General features: G+C 42.3%; 1 long non-coding RNA gene across 1 annotated transcript; it reads right to left on the reverse strand.

The window, feature by feature from the left end:
* Positions 1 to 4,922: 4,922 nt before the first annotated feature.
* Positions 4,923 to 22,446, reverse strand: LOC144241394 (uncharacterized). Its single transcript, XR_013338060.1, has 4 exons — positions 22,280 to 22,446; positions 19,745 to 19,947; positions 15,507 to 15,550; positions 4,923 to 5,218 (listed from the first exon to the last, which is right to left on the reverse strand). It is a non-coding gene; the product is annotated as an uncharacterized LOC144241394 (long non-coding RNA).
* Positions 22,447 to 22,798: the final 352 nt, after the last annotated feature.

The following is a 22,798-nucleotide window of genomic DNA, read 5'->3' on the forward strand; positions in this document are numbered from 1 at the left end:
GGTGTTCTTAACCTCCATGCATTTGAGGGATTCCAAACTTTTTTCCTGTGGTTGATTTCAAATTTCATAGCATTGTCATGTGAAAATATGCATGGTATGATCTCAATTATTTTATATTTTTTAGGGCTGTTTTGTGACCCAGTATGTGATCTATCTTGGGGAATATTCCATGTGCACTTGAGAAGAATGTGTATTCTGCGGCTTTAAGATGAAGGGCTCTGTGTTGGGAGCCATTCTGAACTCACTAGTTGAGAAAACTCCTTGTGAGATTAAGGCACGTTTGCACAGTTTCTTGCCATCAGATGACGACTGATATCCACCCCCACTCAATTATTTCTGCTTGAGCACCAACCTCCGAGGCACCTTACTGATTGGCATCTGGGGTGACTTGTCCACTTATTCTGGCCCTGGTATCATGATTGCACCTTGTGAAGAAAATTACTGTAGGAACTTCTTCTTTTGTGATCATGGACAGACATCGTGTCTCCAGCAGGTCTTGTTTTCCTCGATACTTCCCTTGAGCTATAAACAGGCTAATGACCCTTACTCCTAAAGGATTGACCTGTACAACCCTGTTTCTACCGCTGCGTTAGTCCAAGAGGTTCATGCAGCTCAACATGTAAATCAACTAATCAAAAATGTTTCTCATGCCCTAGCTATTCAAGAAACCATAGACAAAATACGAGACACAAAGGTAAATGCACTCAAAGAGGCTATCCTGTGTAAAATGAGCTAAACTCTTTAAAGGAACGGTTGGCTCTCTGGTGCCATAAGGAATAAAACTGGATAATTAAGTCTTGCCAGGAGAAAAAGAGCCTAATTTATTTTTTATTTTTTTTTAAGTTTTTTTTTAATGTTTTATTTATTTCTAGGAGAGAGAGAGAGAGACAGTGTGAGCAGGGGAGGGTCAGAGAGAGAGGGAGTCACAGACTGAAACAGGCTCCAGGCTCTGAGCTGACAGTCAGCACAGAGCCCGATGCGTGGCCCGAACCCATGAACCGCGAGATCATGACCTAAGCGAAAGTCGGATGCTTAACCGACTAAGCCACCCAGGCGCCCCAAAAAGAGCCTAATTTAGAGAGAAGGAACAGATAAGGGGAGAAAATAAGTTTTTACATATACCTTTGCTAACTGGTGATGTATAGCAGTCCCTTTCCTTAGGACTACATTCCACAAACACCTTCCCTTACACTGGCAGCTGTGACGAGGATGGATAAGAGTATCTACAACTTAACCTATGACTTAATCTTAGCATTATTAAAACGTGTATGTTATCTTGTTTTTCACAAGAAAGAACACACTGTTCTTTTCTTAGTTACTCAACCTCAATATAAATGGGGTAGTTCTGTAAGATTACTTCTGTAAAATTTGTTTCTGTATACTTTCCAAAGCATCTTATCATAGAGAATCATCCATTGTAAAAATTCCCATTTTCTGATGTCATTTGACCTATAAATAAAGACACCAAAACTGACAGGACAGAGATGCCTGCCTGGTGATCAGAAAGAATCTCAGGGCTCTCTCACTCTCATGCCAACACCATCCATCCTTCAGGGACACCTAGACCGGCTGGAGCTGGACTCCAGCAGTTCCGAATATATCTGTCAAGTCAGTCTGGTCCAGTGTATCATTCTGGACCATTGTTTCTTTATTGATTTTCTTTCTAGATGATCTGTCCATTGCTGTAAGTGGAGTATTAAAGTCCCCTGAAATTACCACATCCTTATCAATAAGATTGCTTATGTTTGTGATTATTGTTTTATGAATTTAGGTGCTCCAAATTTAGTGCATAAATATTTATAATTGTTAACTCTTCTTGATGGATAGACCCTGTAATTATGACATAATGCCCTTTCTCATCTCGTTACAGCCTTTAAAGTCTAGTTTGTCTGACATAAATATGGCTACTCCAGCTTTCTCTTGACTTGCAGTAGCATGATAGATGGTTTTCTATCCACTTACTTTCAATCTGAAGGTGTCCTCACATCTAAAATGGGTCTTTTGTAGACACAATAGATGGCGTGTGTGTGTGTGTGTGTGTTTATCCATTATGTTATCACATTTCTTTTGATTGAAGCATTTAGTCCATTTACATTCAGTGTTATTATTGAAAGATAAGGATTTAGTAGCATTATGCTATCTGTAGGTTTCATGCTTATGCTCTCTGGTCCTTTGTAGTCTTTGCAACATTCCACTCAGATTCTTCCCTTCAGATCTCTTATAGGGCTGGTTTAGTGATGTGAATTCTTTCAGTTTTTGTTTGTCTTGGGAAATCTTTCTCTCTCCTTCTATTCTGAATGACAGCCTTTTTGGTTAAAGGATTCTTGGCTGCATATTTTTCCTTTTCAGCACATTAAATATTTCCTGCCACTCCCTTCTGGCCTCCAAATTTCAGTGGATAGGTCTGCTACTACCTGTAAGTGTCTACCCTTGTAGGTTAAGGCCCGTTTATCTCTAGCTGCTTTCAGAATTCTTTTTATCTTTGTATTTTGCCAGTTTCACTATGTTAGGCCATGCTGAAGATAAATTATTGTTACATCTGAAGGTAGTTTTCTGTGCCTCCTGGATTTCAATGTCTGTTTTCTTCCCCAGATTGGGGAAGTTCTCAGCTATGATTTGTTCACATACACCTTTAGCCCCTTTCTCCCTCTCTTTTTCTATAACTCTTATGATATGGATATTATTCTGTTTCGTTCATTCACTAGGTTTTCTAATTCTCTAAGATTTTTATATATCTTTTTTCTCAGCTTCATCTTTTTCCATAATTTTATCTTCTATTTCACTTATTCTCTCCTCTGCCTCTTCAATCCTATGACTGCATCTAGTTTATTTTGCACCTCATTTACAACATTTTTTAATTTGTCATGACTACTTTTTAGTTTTTTGATCTCTGCAGCAACAGATTCTCTGCTGTCTTATATGCTTTTGTTCAAGCCATGACTATTGTTATGAATATTATTTTAAGTTCTTGATCAGGTATATTGCTTATATCTGATTGAGTAATTCTTTAGCTGTCATTTCTTCTTGGAATTTCTTTTGAGGAGAATTCTTCTGTTTCATCATTTTGGCTGGTTTTCTGTCCCTTATGTGCTTTAAAAGCTTATTATGTGTACCGCATGTGTGAGTCCTACTATATTAAAAAGGGGTCATACACTCTCCAGGGCCTTACCTTCAGGAGGTGTTTTTTGGAGTGTGCTACATGTTCTCTGTTGTTGTGACTGTGGTTGCTTTATCTCCCTACTCCTAGTGATGTTTTGGGCCCTCCACTAGGTGTGCTTTGATTTGCTTATTGAAGTAGCCCTGGAGGAAATTTTTTTTTTTTAATGGTGATGGAAGAGTCCTTATCCCATACAAAGAGAGAAATGACAGAGGTAGGGAAAAAGAAAAGGAAAGAAAATTGGCAAGGTAGAGAGACTATATGGCTTAATCCAGAGAGAGAGAGGAAAATAAGGAGATATAGAATGGGTGTAAAGATAATAGATTATACACATCTGCTTAAACAAATCAACAACCAGAATCAACAGACTAGAGGAGGGAAGAAATAAGAAGGAGAAAAAGAAGGAAAAAATATATATATAACAAAAGTTTTCTACGGATTAAGTCAGGATATGCAAAACTGCTGAATGCCTTGGAACTGGTAGCAGTGCTGGTCTGGAGGAGGCGCTGTCTAGTTCGTCAGCATCAATCCCTCTCCAGTGGATAAGCAATTACCAGGAGTGAAAGGGCGTGGTTGGTGTAAGTGGGTCTTGTCTCCACTGTGGGCCAGCTGTCCATTCCCTGAAGCCCCACCTTGCTTGTGGTGAGGAAAAAAATGGGGACACTCCAGTCTCTCCTCCCCAGATTGAGTGTCCCAAACCGCTGTGTTTAGACCATCCTCACAGTACCACGGGCATGAAAGAGGCAGTATGTTCTGCTCAGCTGACTCTCATGCCTCCTTGGCACTCGGCTGGGATTCAAACTCCAATGTCTTATAGGGTCCTGCTCCGCATGTGCCCCAATTCTGGAAGAGTGCTGCTCTGCCTGCCCATAAATGGCCTCTGGCTGCAGGGTGCAGGCAGAGTTCTTTGTCCTTGGAATAGCTATATACCTTCCTCTCACAGCACCCCAGGGAGGGGATTGCTTTCTCCCACTGCGAACTGTGCTTCTGAACTAGTTACAAAGCCCAGAACTGGCTCTCCTCTCCAGGTGTGTGAGCAGGGCAGCAGTTCCCAGTCCTGAGGAAGCCCCACAGTTAGAGATTGGATCTTTCTCCATTTTTTCTCGACCCCTGTTCTGTGGTTTTTCTCTTGTCCAAATACAGTCCTACACTTCTCCAGCCTCTCTTTCTCTTCCCTTTGTCTCTCCACAGAAGGGATTCCTCCCCTCCATGCCTACACCACCCATTTTGTCTCTCCCAGTTCACAATCACACACCTATAGTCCACCAGGTTGTCTCCATGGGCCCCTGGAGACATTTCTGTCACCCTGCAGTTAGGACTCTTGGAAATCAAAGTCCTCTGGCATCGACACTGCTGTGTTTGAGGGACAAGGAAACTTCAGGTCCCCCTAATTCTCTGCCATGTTAGATTCTCCCTCAAAAAAGTTTTAAATAAAATATGTTATCATGATAATAAAAAAAGGTTAGGTGGAAGAAAACATTTGGAATGTATCTGAAAAACCATGCAACTAGAAAACAGACAACACATAAACAGACATTTCACTTTAAAGAGAATATGTAGATGGAAATTAAACATGTAAAAAGATGTTCAACTACATTCAGCCTAAGGGAAATGCAAATTAAAAATACATTGAGATATTATTACAGGTCAATTAGAATTGCTAAGCTAAGAAAGAGCAATGACATCAGACTGGGGATAGTTGCAGAGAATCTTGATCATTCATACAGTGCTGGTTAGAATGCAAAATGATTGATCCATCCTGGAAAATAGTCTGGAAGTTTCTTAGAGTGATCAGGCAATTTCACTCCTTGGTATTTGTCTCAAAGATATGAAAATTTAGGTCCAGACTAAAACCTGTAAAAGAATGTTCAAAGAAGGGGCGCCTGGGTGGTTTAGTCGGTTAAGCGTCCAACTTTTGCTTAGGTCATGATCTCGGGGTTCGTGGATTCGAGACCCGCATCGGACTTTGTGCTGACTGCCAGCTCAGAGCCTGGAGCCTGTTTCAGTCTGTGACTCCCTCTCTCTCTGACCCTCCTCTGTCACGCTGTCTCTCTCTCTCTCCTAGAAATAAATAAAACATAAAAAAATAAAAAAAAGAATGTTCAAAGAAGCTTTATTTGTAATAATCTCATAACTTGAATAGACCATATATCTTTTAACAGATGAAATGTTAAACAAATATGATAATACATACTATGGAATAATGTTCAGCATTAAAAATAAACTATTAATACATGCAAAAAGTCGATGATTCTCATAGAAATTATGCTGAGTGAAAAAAGCCAATCTCAAAAGTTTACACACTATAAGATTCTGTACATGAATAAGAATTTTGAAATGAAAAAATTTTACAAATGATCAAATTATTGACTATAGGGACTTAGTGATATTGTTAGGGTGATGTTGAGTGGATATGTTTATAAAATGCCAACACAATACATCCTGATATTGGTGGTACTATATAGTATCAAGCCTATGGTGGTGGGTATTCAAGAATAAATGCCTAAAAAATATACAGAATTTAATACATATAAAAACCTGTTGAAACTTAAATAACATTTATGGATTTTATTAATGTCAATATTCTGGTTGTGATACTATAGTTTTTCCAAATAACACTAGGAATTTTCCAAATTCCAAACACAATTTGACCAGTGGGTCAAAATGTACAAGGGATTCTCTAATTATTTCTTTAAAAAATAATCATCTCAATATTTATTTTTTGTATTTAATTAAAAACGGGTATGATGACAAAACTACTGTATCATGTTAACCATCATGGTAGCTATTACATTTGGAGAGGAGGGGAAGGTTTAAAAGCAGTATATGATAAAATGTTCATTTTAAAAACCTCGGGACACTTGAGTGACTTAGTCAGTTAAGTGACCTTTGATTTTAGCTCAGGTCATGATCTCATAGTTCCTCAGATTGAGCCCCAAGTCATGTCAGGCTCTGTGCTTGACAGTGCAAAGCCTGCCTGGGATTCTCTCTCTCTTTATCTGCCCCGCCCCCTGATCGCTCTCTCTCGCTCTCTATCTCAGAGCTGAGATGAGGATCCGGAACACTGGATACCTGGGCTTGTAGTCTCTTTTTCTGCCACTGTGTCTGTCTAGGGCAATGATAGTTATAACCCCAAACACACTGCTAGAAATATTCATATTCAACACCTGCCAACTGGGCCAATATTACTTCCATGACCTGAGTTTAAGTGCCCTTGATACATGGCAGCATTTTCCTAACCCCTATTCTCCTATAAATAAACCTATTGTGGATTCATCTACATCAATATACTGACTTAGTTGCTAAGTTAATAACCAAGAATTGGGTGAACTCATGGTCACAAACACCAAGGAGAGCATGGATGGGGCTTCGTAATTCTATGCTCATTAAGTGAGCCTTTATTGACTTTACCTTGTCTAATATAGGTAAATAATTCACCAATAACTAAAATTTAGTACATGCTTTCTAATACTGACATAGATAAGTTGTGACATCGCTGTCCTATGATATTTATTGTCCTAGGGGAAAATATGTTCTTCAATAAAATTAAAGACTGCAAACTTTAAGTAACTGTAACTTTTGTTAAGGGATTGATCCTTTTGCCCAAGGTGTAGGTTCTGGTTCATCTTTCTGGGAACTATGAACAGTAACTAAACGTTTACTACATTTTCTAATTCCCTGACAATTGACAAGGAACAAATGACCTTCCAACTCCAAGCAACAAAACTGTCCTCTTAGATCAATATATGACCTGGTTTTGATGTTAACCCTCCTCAGATTCTAAAACAATTTAAAAAATACACTATATTTCAAAGATCCATTTGCTATATTCTTCTGAAATTAACCCCAGTATTTTATATTTCTACAAATAAAACATACACTGAAAACTTCTGAAAAATAATGTGAAGTTTTACAAAATATTATAATAAAGCAATCACTCATTTCATTACCACATACCTTAACTTTATAATCAACACTCCTTTCATTTTTTTCAACATTTTTTCATTAAGTATACATCTATAAAAATATAGTTGATGAGGACCCGAGTGGCTCAGGCAGTTAAGCATCTGACTGTTGTTTTCTGCTCAGGTCATGATCTCATGATCATGGGATTGAGCCCCATGTGAGGCTCTGCATAGAGCCTTATGGGGATCCTCTTTTTCTCTCTCTCTCTGTCCCTTTCTGGTTCATGCATGCGTGTGCGTGCAAGTGCACACATACACACACACAGACTCTCTCTCAATAAGTAAATAAAATTTAAAAAGTAAGTATTTAAACATTTAAAAATATATCTAGTTGACTTTCACTTGGTGGGCCCAAATTTCCTTCCCTGGACTTATCCATATGACCTGCTTGGGCCACTGGAAGTTAGTGGCAGTTACAGAGAAGGTTGGGAATTACTTATGCAAGTACACTTGCTTGTTTCTGTTTATCACTATTATAGACAACTTCAGGTGAGTCAGCTGGTCTCAAAGGTAATTGGAGAAATGCAGGACAAAGCTTTCACAGATAAGATGCTCCAGCCCAGTTCAGATCAGATCAGAGTCTAAAGTCAACTCACAGATACAGGAGAAAGTCAACTGGATGGCAGCATATGACTTAGCCCAACATAATCTGGAAGAACCACTCTAGTGTAGATGAGATAACCACAGACCTTACAGGGGAGACCCATGACTTATGGCAATGGCTAGCTTGATCTGCCTGCATCAGTGCTGCCAGCATAGCTAGTGCTATTAATCCATTCCCTGTCCCAAACCTGCTGACTGCAGAACCCAGTCTGGCTGATCTCATCACCAACCCATACCAGGAGGCAATAAGTGGACCCCTATTCTCACCCATGTTCCCTCTCTTGGTGCTTGACCTGACACCGCCCTTTCTACATCCAGTGGCAAGAGAAAGCAGGAAGGCATCATTGTCTTTGGCCCTCCAGTCCAAGGCAGGGAGCCATACATATCACGATACACCTTCATGTCTACCTAGCAACAGAATATGATGCAGGCAAGGGACCCCATGGTCTTCCATTCACACCAGCAAGGAACCGGGACTAGGGTCTCTTGACTCTCCACCTAGACCCTGTGGCTCCTGCTGTCTACTGGGTAACAGAAGGGAACACAGGTCAGCACTTCTCTCCTCTAGGGACACCAGCAGATAGAATGCAAAGCTCATAAGCACAGAGTAGACTGGAGATGAGAGCAGCAGAAATATCCTCCATCCTGCAAGTCCATCATCCCTCAAATATCATGTAATGTTACCAAGTAGCAATGACAGAAACCCAAAGTAGGCTTTGGACGCTAAACTTAAATATAGTACAAATATCAGCTAGAATAGAAGACTCAAACAGGTTCTAATATAAGCCCAAAAGACCAGTATACAATTGAAAATCACTCATCATACTAGGAACCAGAAAAATCAAAGAAATGATAAAGGTCAATCAACCAATCTCAATACTAAGATAAATCAGCTGTTGGAATTATCTGAAAAAATAATTAAAGCAGATATTATAAAAACATGCCAACAATAAATTATAAGTAACAGTAAAAATACAAAAGTGAACTGCAGTAAAGAAATAAAAGATATAAATAAACAACTAAATAAAAATTATAGAACTAAATAACTGAAATAAAAATATTCTATAATAGTCTCCACAGAATTATGATGACTGAAGTTAAGATTAATGAACATTATGGAAGATTAATAGAATTTACTCAATCTGAACAATAGCGAGAAAATAGAAGAAAAGATAAAATGATCAGATCACAGGGATCTGTGTCACAAAAATAAAATAAGATTGGTATTACTGAGGAAGAAGAGGACACAGAATGTGGGATGGAAAGAACACTTAAATAATTGCTAAAAAGTCCCCAATCTTTTTGTTATGTGAAGGACATAAACTTACAGATTAAAAAGAAACAAAAAGGGCACCTGGATGTCTCAGTTGGTTAAATATCCGACTCTCAATTTTGTCTTAGGTCATGAGACTGAGCCCCATCTTGGGTCCTACGCTGACCATGGAGCCTGCTTAGGATTCTCTCTCTTTCCCTCTGTCTTTCCCTCTGCCCCTCCCTCACTTATGTGCTTGCTCTCTCTAGAAAAGAAAAAAAAAATGAGTGAACCTCAAATAGGAATAACCCAAAGAAATCCATGCCAAAATATAACATCATAAAAGTTCTAGAAATCACTGATAAAAATAACAGTAAAAGCAGACAGAGAGAAATGACAGTTGCTGTACAAGAAAACACATCTAAATGAAAGTAGATTTTTCATCTGAAACTATGGAAGTCATAAGGAAGTGGCACATTTTTCAAGTGCTGAAAGAAAACCAGTGAATCAGGAATTCTACATTCAACAAAGTTATCATTCAGGAATACAGAAGGTAAGCTGTGAAAATCTGTCACCAGCAATCCTCCACATAAGGAATGGCTGAGCAGATCACCATCATGGCCCCCTCTTTTTGTCCCCTTTTTAACAACTAAGGGGGCTTTTATCCACAAACAAGAGTGTCTCTCTGGGATCTGTGGGATCCAGGGACACACACCAGAGATACGGAAGAATGGTCACCCACTGTGCACCTCAGTATGAGCTGCAGAACCAATAGACGCTTGGCAAACCCAGCCCCGCTCTATCTGGTAAAGTTACCCTTCATATATAAAAGAAAAAGAAATAACTTCACAGACAAAAGCTGAGGAAAATTAATCACCATTAGATATGCCTCGCCTCGCAAGAAATGCTGATGGAGTTCTTCAGGGTGAAATAAAAAGACAATTATCAGAAACATGAAAACATATCAAAGTACAGAACACACAGGTAAAGGTAAAAATACAGTTACATTTAGAAACTACTAATCCTGTAATGAGATTGAGTGCTATCAACTTAAGTAGGCTAACAGAAAAAGGTGTGTTTTTTTTTTAATTTTAATGCCAGTTAGTTAACATACAGTATTATAGTAGTTTCAGGTGTTCAATACCGTGACTTAACAATTCCATAGAACATCCAGTGCTCATCACAACAAGTGCACTCCTTAGTGCCCATCACCTAATTAGCCCATCCTCCACCCACCTCCCCTCTGAGAACCCTCAGTTTGTTCTCTCTTATTAAGAGTCTGTTTCTTGGTTACCTCTCTCTTCTTTCCCCATGATCATTTTTTTTGTCTCTTAAATTCCACATATGAGTGAGATCACAGCAGACTTTTCAATGGAAACAGTGAAATTGAAATACAGAAATTTCTATGAAGTACTAATTTTTAAAAAATAAGTGTGGAATTCTTCATCTAGCAAAATATATTCAAAAGCACATGTAATACAGAGACTTATTCAGACACAGAATACTAAAAAAATTCATCACACCTGAAATACAAGAAATCCTAAAAATGTTCTCCAAAGGGAGGAACCCTTCTGCACCGATGGAGGAAACACAAGCTGGAGCAGTTACTGAGGAAAACAGTGTGGAGGTTCCTCAAAGAGTTAAAAATACAACTACCCTAAGATCCAGCAATTGCACTATTATATATTTACCCAAAGGATACAAAAATACTAATTCAAATGGATACATTTACCCCAATGTTCATATCATCATTATCAACAATAGCCAAATTATGGAAACAGCCCAAACTCCCTTCTTATTCCACTGCAGATACATCTACAATGGAATATTACTAACTCATTAAAAAGAATGAAATCTTGCTATTTGCAAGGACATGGATGGAGCTAGAGGTTATTATCCTAAGTGAAGTCAGTCAGAGAAAGACAAATATCATGTAAGTTCACTCATATGTGGAATTAAGAAACAAATGAAAAAAGGGAAGAAAAAAAAAAAAGAGTGAGACAAACCAAGAAACAGACTCTAAACTATAGAGAATGAACTGATGGTTACCAGAGGGGAGGTGGGTGAGATGATGGAGTGAACAGGTGATGGAGATTAAGGTGTGCAGTTGTTGTGATGAGCACTAGGCAACATATGAAATGGTTGAATCATGATATCATACACCTGAAACGTTACACTGTATCTTAACTGGAATTTAAATAAACTCTTAAGGAAAATAAAAAAAAACAAAAAACAGACCTGTTTTGTTAAATGTTTTATGTGCACATGAGGCGAATGTACATTTTGCTGTCTTTGACTAGAATATTTAATAAATACCACTAAGGTAAATTTGAGGGAAAAAAAAAAGAGACGTTCTCTAATTGTGAAGAAACTATAGCAAATAAATGTCAGGATCTACAAAAAAGTGAAAAGAATGAAAAATGATAAAAATAGAGGTAACTATATTTTAATATTTAAGTCTCTTCAGAAAACAATGGAATGATTGATAGAAAATGAATAACATAGTAGTGTGGCTTTTCTAATTTAAGTATAAGTAAAATGTACGTCAAGTATAGAACAAATCCAGAAGAGGGGGAAATAAAAGTAAACTACTGAATGTTTTTTAAGTTTACCTGAACTGACAGTATCACTTGAAATTAGACTATATATATACTAAACACTTTCGTCAAGAATCTATCAGGAAATAAAATGTAATCACCCAAAATGTTTAATCAAAATCAGAGCCAAAATAATAGGAAAAAGCACAGAACACATGGGCCAAATAGAAAATAAATAGAAATGTGGTACAATTAAATGCAACTATATCACTAGTAACACTGATTATAAGTAGCCCAAGTGACTCAATTAAAAGACAAAATTTGTCAAATTAGACAAATATAAACATGACCCAACTAGGTTCTGTGTAAAAGAAATTCACTATAGGGCACCTGGGTGGCTCAGTCGATTGAGCATCCAGCTTCAACTCAGGTCATGATCTTACGGTTTGTGAGTTCAAGCCCCATGTCAAGATCTGTGCTGACATTCTATGTCGTCATCTCTCTCTGTTCCTCCTCCTCCCCCACTCACACTCTGTCTCTGTCCCTCTCAAAAATAAATAAACAATAAAAATGTTAAGAAAAATGTTAATATGCCACACTACCTTCTCAAATTGTCCTCAGGCAGTAAGAAACCAATGTTGTGTGAGAGCGGGTCTCTTCCCAATTAGATTAAGATCATCAGTAAGGAAATGGAATGGACACAGAGTCAACTACAAGTCTGTGCCACAACCCCTTCCATGCCCCAGATGAGGAGTTATAAATTACAGGTCTTTGTATCTGTACACAGGTGGAGATATGAAGACCATAGATTATTTATCATAAAATACGTCACCTAGGTGAGACAGTTTATGTGTCATACATGTATGGATTAAAGCAAAAATCCGTATTTTGCTTGAACTACAAGTCAGCGGCTCAAGAGGTATCATTATCATATGTACCATGAGAGAAAAACAATGCCAACTAAACGGACACAATAACGTGTGTCTGCAAATCTGTATTTGATACTCGTTAAGTCATTCATACTTCAGACTAATGTTTGACACGTCACCACATGTCACTCTTCTAAATATATGAAGAGTTGCTAAAATAAATTGGTAATTTCTGTGACAATGACAACCATGTCTCTTACAGATCATTCTGCTCTCAGAAATGTTAAAATGTGAGAATTTCATACTTGTGTATCCAAAACTTTATTTATAATAGGACAACTTCCATCATTGTTGAATCTCTTGTGAATATTTTTGAGATGACATCTATTTTTCAATGCAGGCATACTTTTCTCAAAAGAAACTACCAAATATGTAACCATGTCTTGTGTGGCCTCGTTTTCAAACCATTCTAGACATGGGTTTCTATGCTTGACTTGCTTCTTTCATTTGGCAGTGAGACTCATGCACACCGATGTGCATAGCTGCCAGTGTTGTGTACTATCCCACAGTACATACATAACCATAATTCATCAGTTCTCCTGCCGGTGAACATGGGAGAGATTTACTATGCTTTGCTCCAAAGTTCTGACAGTTTTCTTCTGGAACACACGTATGAGTTCCCTGAGGGTACGTGGAATTGCTTAACTCTAGAAGATGGCTTTTCTTACTCTAATTACTGAAACATGGGTCTCTACTCTTCCTCCCTCATCCATGAGCATCCTTTTTCCTTAGTCCAACAGATGCTACAACTCTGTCAGTCAACCTTCAGAGGAAAGAGAATGAGGAGGGAGAAGGAGGTGCTCCTTGGCTGACAGAATGGGACCTTAAGGACAGACTGAGGACCCAATGACAGACAGACAGTGGTGAAGGCATGGAGCAGCTCTCCTATAGACTCTGAGAACAAAGGCGGGAGTGGAGCTGTGCCAGGCAGGAAACTGGGGTCTCGGGCTACAGCTTAGGTGATGTCACACAATCTTTTGAGGTCATTATGGTGCTGTGGAACATGTAAATTAAAAAATACAATAGTGTTTTATGGTGAAATGGCATGTCTTACTTATGCAATGCACAAAGGAAGCTATCTGGAAATAGCTTGCTCTCATGACCTGCTATCCCTTATGATGAGCTTACATGTTTGCTGCCTCCGTGGTGGCAGATGCTACGGTAGCAGTGGTGCCAAGCTCTCACCACACCCTGCTGATTGCCTGACAGCCTCCACACTCTTCCCTTCCACATAGTCCCTACCTCACTGATATTCTATCTTAGTAAACAGCCTATCATCTCACTGAAGCTCTTGCTGTCAGAAACTCATTTCTGCTGTCTGTGCATTAGGGAGAGCTCTGAAGCTCTCAAGAAAGAACACTGGGAGGGCTCTGTCTGAAGACCTGAAAGTGAGTCAGGATGAGGAACAGTGAAGGTAACCTCACTGACAGTGAGGAAAGGAAGATATTCTTATTGTGACCCTCACTTAATTCACTCATGGATTGTACCACTAAACATTATCATTCTTTGCCTTAACAAAAAGCCTACAATCAGAGGCAACCTGGGTGGCTCAGTCAGTTAAGCATCTGACTCTTGGTTTCGGCTCAGGTCATGATCTCATGGTTTGTGAGTTTGAGTCCCACATTTGGTTCTGTGCTGACAGTGTGGAGTCTGCTTGGGATTCATCCTCTCTCTCTCTCACTCTCTCTCTCTCAAAGTAAATAAATAAACTTAAAGAAATAAAATAAAATATAAAAATAAATTAATTTTTTTTTATAAAGCCCCAAATCAAATATGAACTAGTACACATGGTACTTGAATCCTGTGGCAATCTGGACCCACTCATTTTAACCATGTCATCTGCAACTCAAGTACAGTGAAGACACTGTACCTGAGCCACACTTGACCACTGACCATCTCCTGAATATGTTTCCTCTTTCCCTCTAGAATGTGGCCCCAGGGAAGCATTGTTCCAATTCTGACTCATGCTGCGGTTTTACACCCTCAATACAGCTTATCTCCCTACAGAGGCTGTGAACACACTAAAGCCATTACTCACTGGGCTGCACACCTCATCTCAGCCTGTGCAGAGCAAAGAATCTAACACACAGAAGTCACAAAGCCAGTGTTTACCCAGTAGTGGTCTTGTCCTATTAAACTGGAACATTTTGAAATACAAAGACCAAGTCAGATGTGTCCAGACTTTTACTAACAGTGCATTTGCTCCACACCTTGTAATTTCCGACCTCTACAAGCAGCACCACCATCCACCCGTTATGTGGGAAACCTGTGTGTCATTTCATGTCCTTGAGCATCCTTAACCCCTTGCGTAATTATTCACAAGTTCTATAGGGTCCATGCCCATGACTGTTCAACGTGCCTGCTGTTCAGGCCTTTTATTGTCTCTCCCTGTGTGGCCACAGTCTTAACTGGCTTTTCAGATGCCAGCTTTCTTTCTTTTTTTTTTTTTTAATAGTTTATTGTCAAATTAGTTTCCACATAACACTCAGTGCTCATCCCCANTGCCAGCTTTCTTGTGCTCATTTATGCAGGGACCATTCCAAGCACAGCTGTGGTGAAATCACTCCTGTGACCCACATGTCTCTGTGGGTCCAGCACCCTGACTGCCTGGGCACGTCTTCCCTGTATGACTCCTGCTGCCCCAACAGCAGTGAGTCGTGAGCTTCCGGAATCGCCCAGAAGGCTCCAGGCTTCAAGACTCTCTGTAAGCTTTAGATATGTAGATACACACACACACACACACACACACACACACACGCACACATATATATATATATATATGCACTCCTCCTTGCCTGCTTTTTTATATATAGTATTTACTGTCACAGGGCAAGCCATGTAGGAGGCATTTGATTGTTTCAAGAAATGGATAAATTGACCCACTTCAGGATAGTTATGTTTCCCTGTCTTTGAAACGGGTGGGTGACTTGTGATGACAGGTGAGATCCATGCTAGTTGATATCCCTGAGTTCCACGAATGGCTAACATGTGTTTCCTCAAGACCAGGAAGAGATGCACAAGACTGGCAGTGACAAGGACCCGACCTCTGATGATTGTCCCTACCTGACATAGTTTTAGACCAGCTACTCCTCAGTTTCTGGGATAACCTGAAAGACAGAACAAACCTAGTCAAAACAAGTATCATGTAGTGACAAGATCTTGATATATAAACACCATTTTCCAATAAAACAGAGCTGGGGCAGGAGGCTCCTGGGCAACTTAGTTGGTTAAGTGTCTGACTTCAGCTCAGGTTGTGATCTCATGGTTCTGTGAGTTCTAGTCTCAAGTTGAGCTTTATGCTGACAGCTCAGAGCCTGGAGCCTGCTTCAGATTCTGTGTCTCCCTCTCTCTCTCTGCACCTCCCTTGCTCGAGTTCTGTCTGTCTGTCTGTCTCTCAAAAATGAATAAATGTTAAAAAACAAAAAAGAGTGCAATTCCTTGGAGAAGTGTTTGATTGCAAGGCTGCAGTAGGAAAACATGAGCTGGAATACCTGGAAGTGCCCAAAAGTACTAAAAAGAAAAGGTGGGGCTTGTTGAAGAAACACAGGATATGAAGTAAAGGAGTTTCTATTGGCCTTACAAAATAAAGAAATAATAATAATTATAACCCATAGAATAAATAACCATGTCATAAATAAATAGTTGAGCAGAAACATAAGGGAGTCCTAACAGTGAATCCCAATGAATACACGCAGAGGGAACTGGGGAACAAAGTGTCCATCAGACAAAGACCACCAGAGTCACTGCTGCAGACAAAATCTGATGAATTTGTTGAAAGTGGTGGACAAATAATTGGGGGAAGATAGGTTATTGCAAAGAAATAATCAGTAAAAGCAATGTGGGATCCAGGATCCAAAATGCCAATGCAATTTAAATGTTTAGCTGAGCTATGATTAGGGAGTGATGTTAATCTCTGAGCTCTGACCACTGTCCTATGGTTACGCAGAGGGTCCCTGTGAGAGCAAGCTGAGGGACAAACTGTATTATGTCTTGGCAACTCTTCCACAAGTCTGAATATGTTTTTAAGAGTACTCATTTTTGGCTTTCAAATGAGCAATCAAAATAATTCCCAAGTGCAGATAAAGAGCACAGGCTAATTGCAAGAAAGACAAAGCCTCACTGGACCCCCATCAATCAGTGTGTGAGTGACCTACATGCCCTGAACCTCTATCTCTTTCATCTGTGAAACTGGGATGAATAGAACGGTATCATCACTTGTGGTGAGATTTAGATGTACGCACACAGCGCCAGCACAGAGCCGGTGAGAAACAAGGCTTTCAGAGGTTCCTGGGTGGCTCAGTCGTTTCAGCGTCCGACTCTGGGTTTCAGTTCAGGTCATGATCTCATGGTTCATGAGTTTGAGCCCTGTGTTGGGCTCTGTGCTTAAAGTGCAGAGCCTGCTTGGTATTATCTCCCTCTCTGTCCTCCCCCACTTGCATGTATTCTCTCTCTCTGAAAAATAAACAAACACTAAAAAAGGAGGAGGAGAAGGAAGAGAAAGAAGAAGAGCAGGAAGAAGAGGAGAAGGAAGAAGAAGGAGAAGAAGAGGAGGTGGAGGAGGAGGGAGAAGAAAGAAGAAAGAAGAATGGAAAAAAATGACAACGACTTTCTGTTCTCTTCCCCGAGAAGCCATCTACATCATGCACAGTGCAGTCGACCTCCATGCATGTCACCTTGCTCTCAGAGCTCACAGTTCATAGAGAGGTACAGCTAGTCTACACCAAATACACATTATGCTTTCTGAATGTGCTGCTAGTTTCCTGTGCTATCCATGACTTTAGCGTTTGGGATTCTCAGTGAATGTAGAGCTAAGAAAAGGTGGATCCACTCCCTTCTCCTGGAGTGCAGGCTATCATTTCCCTCACCCTGACTCACCACACACACCTGAGTCCCAGGTATCTGAAAATGAAAGAGTGAGGTAAAGCCAGCAGAAAGCAAGAAGGAGGGGGAATCCGGGAATCCACTTTGACGCCTTCAGTGTGGAACTGAGGCTGAACACTGACTTGGTGGGGCTGAGGCTGGAACACTCCCGGAGCAGGGAGCTGTGCCCTTGGCACTGCAGGCCGCTCTGCTCCTAGGGTTTCTCTCCCCCAGCCGGAGCAGTTCCATGTGACTGTAGGGAAGACCTGTCCTCCCGGACCCTACCCAGCTGGTCAGGCCTTTGGGTGCGAGCTTCCTCCTTTCCTCGCTCTTCCCCGGGGCTTGGGCCTGGAGCTGGGGCCCTCGCTGGCCCGCATCCCCGCTGCTCGCGCGGCCTTCCTTCTGAAGGGCCTAGATGAAAGCTTCCATTTTCGGGCCGTCAGGGATCTGGGTGGCAGGTCTGCCGCAGGTCCGCTCTCCACCACCACCCTCGGGCTGCCCGCAAGAGTTACGCTGCCCCTGGAGCTGCCTGGCGGCTGGGCCCGCAGGTGCGCAGGTCTGCGAAGACGAAGACGGTGCGCTCCTCGCCACGCAGCACGTGTGGGGACCACGCTGCTGGACGCCTTCCCCACCGGCGTAAGCAGGAGGCAGGGCTGCAGACACAGCAGCAGCCGTGGGAGGCTCTGGGTGCCGAGCCGATCATGGTCCCCTTCTCCGTGGAGCTCCACGGCCTGTGCCGAGAGGAGAGACACGGAAGCGTGACTGTGAGGCTGGAAGCGGTGCCAATTGCCCTCCTGAAGCAAACCACTCGAGTTTATAATTAGGACACTCTGCGGTCAAGTCCAGTGCATGCAGGAATCCTGCTCTAGCACCCCACAGAGGTTACCCCACTTTGTGCGGACAGTTTCACTGCCAGAAAAGAACCAGTACAATTCACCAGCAAGCGTTCTCACACTTTTATTTCATACACGTCTCTCAGCGTTTCTGCAACACAGATTCCTAAAGGTGAGGCTGCTGGTCAAGAGCTGTGCCATTTTACAGTCTCATGCTTAGTGACAAATTGTGCACATGCGCCCAGGCCACGCTGCCAGGCCACAGGTGCATACGGAAGCATGGAAGGACATTCTCCTATTTGAAGGCGTCCCACAACAGATGAGGCCATCTGGGCCACCATGGCCACTATTCCAGAATGGACTGGACAGCAGGGATGGTGTTGAGGGCACACAACATGGGGTATGAGATACAGGAGCTGACATCTAAAGGACCATGGATATTCAGAAGTACTCGGAACATTTCCATGGTGCCTTATTTGGCCTGAGTCCTTCCAAATGCAATGCCTTCTCTTACTGAGCCTGGAGGAGACTTAGCAGCTCTTCCAAATCACCCTGGCCCTTCTCCAAGAGTCTCGCAGAGGCTTACTGCTGGGTTCTCCTTGTCCTCCTCCAGCACGGGAATGGAGATGATGTCGCCCACCGGCTGGGCCAGAGTCCCACTGTAAGCCTCTCCCGGTGGTCTCAGCAGGTGCACTAAGTCTTCCCAGCATGCAAACAGATCTTCCTTTGCATCTGGAGGGACCCACAATTGTAGGTAAAAAGAGCGGCCAGTGACAAGCTTCAAGTGGAACTGTTTTTCCTTGTGATTGTAGACGGATACCTTTACAAACTTCAAAGGAAGCAGCCTTTTGGGGAGCAAAGTGATAAGGGATAAGATTGGGGTAGATGGGAAGGAGAGGCAAGGAAGTCTCTCTGGCCAGTGAGAATCTACTCCTCTCTTATTAAAGGATTGACAAGTCCGGTCCACTTGATCTCAGTGCTCACGTCCACCTCCTTAGCACTGACAGGTGCACCCTGAATTCAGGGTACATCACTTAACTCATCACACTCCTTACAAAAGCTTGCAAGATGGCTCCTTGGACCCCAGGGTGGTTCAATCAGTTAAGCATCCAACTTCAGCTCAGGTCATGATCTCATGGTTCATGAGTTCGAACCCCATGTCAGGCTCTGTGCTGACAGCTCAAGGTCTGAAGCCTACTTAAATTCTGTGTCTCCCTCTCTCTTCTCCCCCCACCCCAGCCTGTCAAAAATAAATAAATGTTAATTAAAAAAAAAAAAAAAGCTTGATGGCTCCTGACCACCTACCAAAACTGTAGTTATTAACCCCTCTCTGTAGGTATTAACCCCTCTGCCATGCAAGGCCTCCTACCATTCTTCCCTAGCTTTTCTTCTGGTCTTATTTCCACAACCCTTCTTACACAATCAATAGCCACGTTCCCACAAAGCCTTGTGGACCCTGTAGCTGTGTCTGATTTCTCCTCCTCCGAATCTGCCCCACCACTGCTGGTCAGGCTGCAGAAGGCTCTGAGTTATGGAGAATCAGGTGTTTGATGGGCATGTCCCTCCTGGATACATCTTACAGGGAGGCAACTAAATTCCTGGACTCACCTGGTCAGCTCCAAGCTCTTTATGGACCTGAGGCCCTTTCCCCGGGTATCTTGGTCATTTCTGGCCCTGACTGCACAGCTCACAGCTGGCTGTGCCAGCAGCATGATACCAGGTATGGTGAGGTTGTGGCTGGTGTATGCAGTGCCCACTGTCACCATCTGCAGGCTGTTGTGCACATCAATCACTTCTCCTCTTTTGTTGATCTGTTGTTGGAAGAAAGAGGAAAGCATCCTTGTCTTACATTCTCTCGCATCTGCCCTCCTCTGCTCTGCTTTTAAATAAAGTGGCCACCGCAGTTCTTGGCCTATGGCCCAAACTCCAAGAGGTTCAGCATTCCCTCAGGGAGTTCAAGGCCTGCACCAACAGAACTGATGCACATCTGCCTCTGCAGTCTGACCTCTCGTATGAGCCAACTCCCCTTCACAACGGGCCTGTGTATTTTCCTACCTAGAAGTGCCTGTGGTCACTATTAAAGTAACAAATGCATGTACAGCCCAAGACCCAGCAATTCAACCTGAAAATGTATTCTACATTTACTTGTATAGGCACAAAGTTGTTCGTCACCATGATTTCAACAAGACACCGGCCATAACTCAAGCACTTCTAGGTAAACAAATTTTCTCAAAATGGTCATTTTATTAAAAATTAAAAAAAAAAAAAAAGCTTTTCACCACAAAAATTCTAATGCAAAAAACAATGAAATGCAAAGGGATCATTCTGGACTGAAAGAGTAAAGAGGGGTGACAATCTATGACTCTGGATTAGGAAAACAGCCATTAAGAACATTATTTGGACAGGGGCACCTGGGTGGCTCAGTCGGTTAAGGTCCGACTTCGGCTCATGTCATGATCTCATGATTCGTGGGTTGGAGCCCCGCATCAGGCTCTGTGCTGACAGCTAGCTCAGAGCCTAGAGCCTGTTTTGGATTCTGTGTCTCCCTCTCTCTGACACTCCCCTGCTCACGCTGTCTCTATCTCTCTCTCGAAAATAAATAAAACATTTTTTTAAAAAAAAGGAAGAACATTATTTGGACAAATGAGAAAATTTAAACACATTCTATCAATAACAAATTTCATGAAATTGCATCATGGTTACATAAGTGAATCTCCAAGTTCTTAGAAGATGCGTGGAGAATTTAAGGATAAAGGGGCATTTATGACTTACACTGAACTGTGAAATAGTTGAGCAAGTATAACAATCTGTGTCTCATGCCTGTGTGTGTTTACTGACCCCTATTCCCACCTACACATCAATCAGGAGCTCAGAAGCATCCTGCTGCCCCAACAGCCCTGGTCATTCCAGGGGAATCTTGGGAGTGGGTCCCAGGCAGTAGTGTTTCCTACAATTTTCATGTAATTCCAAGGAGTTGTCAAGGTCGAGAATCAATGATAAATCATGCAGCCCTTGGCTAGTCCTCATGTGTCTCCACTCCCCTGCTCTTCTCTCCCACACTCACAAGGTGTGTGGTTGCTCACGGCCAAACTGGTTTGTATTGCCATGACCCTCACCTTCACCTCTGGTGTGTACTGCCATGACCCCCACCTTCACCTCTGGTGTGTAATGTCATGACCCCCACCTTCACCTCTGGTGTGTACTGCCATGACCCACACCTTCATCCAGAAACCAGTACAGACTAGGAATTCCTTGAGCTGAAATCCAGACAACCTGGGCCTCAGCCACCTGATGGTCTGAGAAACTCACTTTACTCTCTGGAACTCAGTTTGCTCCTGAGAAAAATGGGGGTATCTTTAGTGCCTGCATAGCTAGGTTGTTGTGAGGCTCACAGGAAACAGGCACAAAACTGCTCTGGATATTGGAGAGAACCAGATGAATAAGAAGGATTGTAGAGCCTCCAGTCCCTACAATGCCCTGAACAAGAAGAAGCAAGGTGCACCAAGGTTACTCCATGTCGGATGTCCACAGTGCGACAGAAGACTGTGCCTCCTAGAGTCACAAAACATTTAATAAGCATATAGACGGGGGCAGAGGCACCTGGGCTTCTCAGGTGGCTAACTGTAGAGATCTCGGTTTTGGCTCAGGTCATGATTTTATGGCTGTGAGTTTGAGCCGCACGTCAGGCTCTTCATCGACAGTGTGGAGCCTGCTTGTGACTCTCTCTCTTTCTCTCTCTCTCTCTCCCTCTCTCTTTCTGCCCTTCACCTGCTCTCTCTCAAAACAATAAGTAAACCTAAAAAAATAAGCATATAGGAAAGGACAAAACCTGCATGAAAATAATGACCAAATCCGAGACAGTGGTAACTGGGCAGAAAGGGAAATGCAATAAGGGAAGCGCGCCCAGGAAGAGGAAACCATGTTCATATTTGTTTGTTTTCTTCCTCTAAACAAGAATGCATCTAATGCAAGTATGGGAAGGAGCAGCCACCTGATGAAACTGGTTACGTACGTCATTAAGCGAAGAAACAGAACAGAGCGACTGTCTGTCTTCTCTACCTGCACTCAGTACATAGCAGGTCTTCAATAAAATGCTGTGGGCAGGAAAGAATGAAAGGGACGGGAAGAGGGGGGGCACCTCACCTGGTAAAGCTGCTCTCAAGTACGGGCAGGTGCTTCAGCAGGGCATACTCCTCCTTGCACAGCAGCCTCTGCAGCTTCCCCCACGGACTGGTTGAACACGTGCAACCTCTGGCAGCTTGGGGAGACCTCCCACGGTAACTCCAGGTCACTGTCCATGGCTGCCTGTTACTGACACACTGGGAAATGGGAGGCCAGTTACTTCTTGCCCCTGCTACCTAGTTTCCTAGTGGCCAGCCTCCCCACACAGAGCTCATGAGCACACACATCCTGTAGTACTGTGACTCCGGGGAGTCCCCTGGGCAGGTACAGCCCTTGCCCCTCTACACTTGTCAGCAGATGGTGCCTTTGTGGGAGTCAGAGCAAGGTATCCCCAGCACCAGAACGGCACAGCCCGGAGCACAAGCCAGACCGCAGACCCCTCCCCTCGTCCTTCAGCCAGCTGCCCTCGTGCAGTGAACGACGTGCACAAACCGTGCACACAGGCCCTTCTGGCTCCTGACTCTCTCACAGACCCCAGGC

Source organism: Crocuta crocuta, unplaced genomic scaffold (assembly GCF_008692635.1).
Source record: "Crocuta crocuta isolate KB4526 unplaced genomic scaffold, BGI_CrCroc_1.0 scaffold520, whole genome shotgun sequence".
NCBI lineage: Eukaryota > Metazoa > Chordata > Mammalia > Carnivora > Hyaenidae > Crocuta > Crocuta crocuta.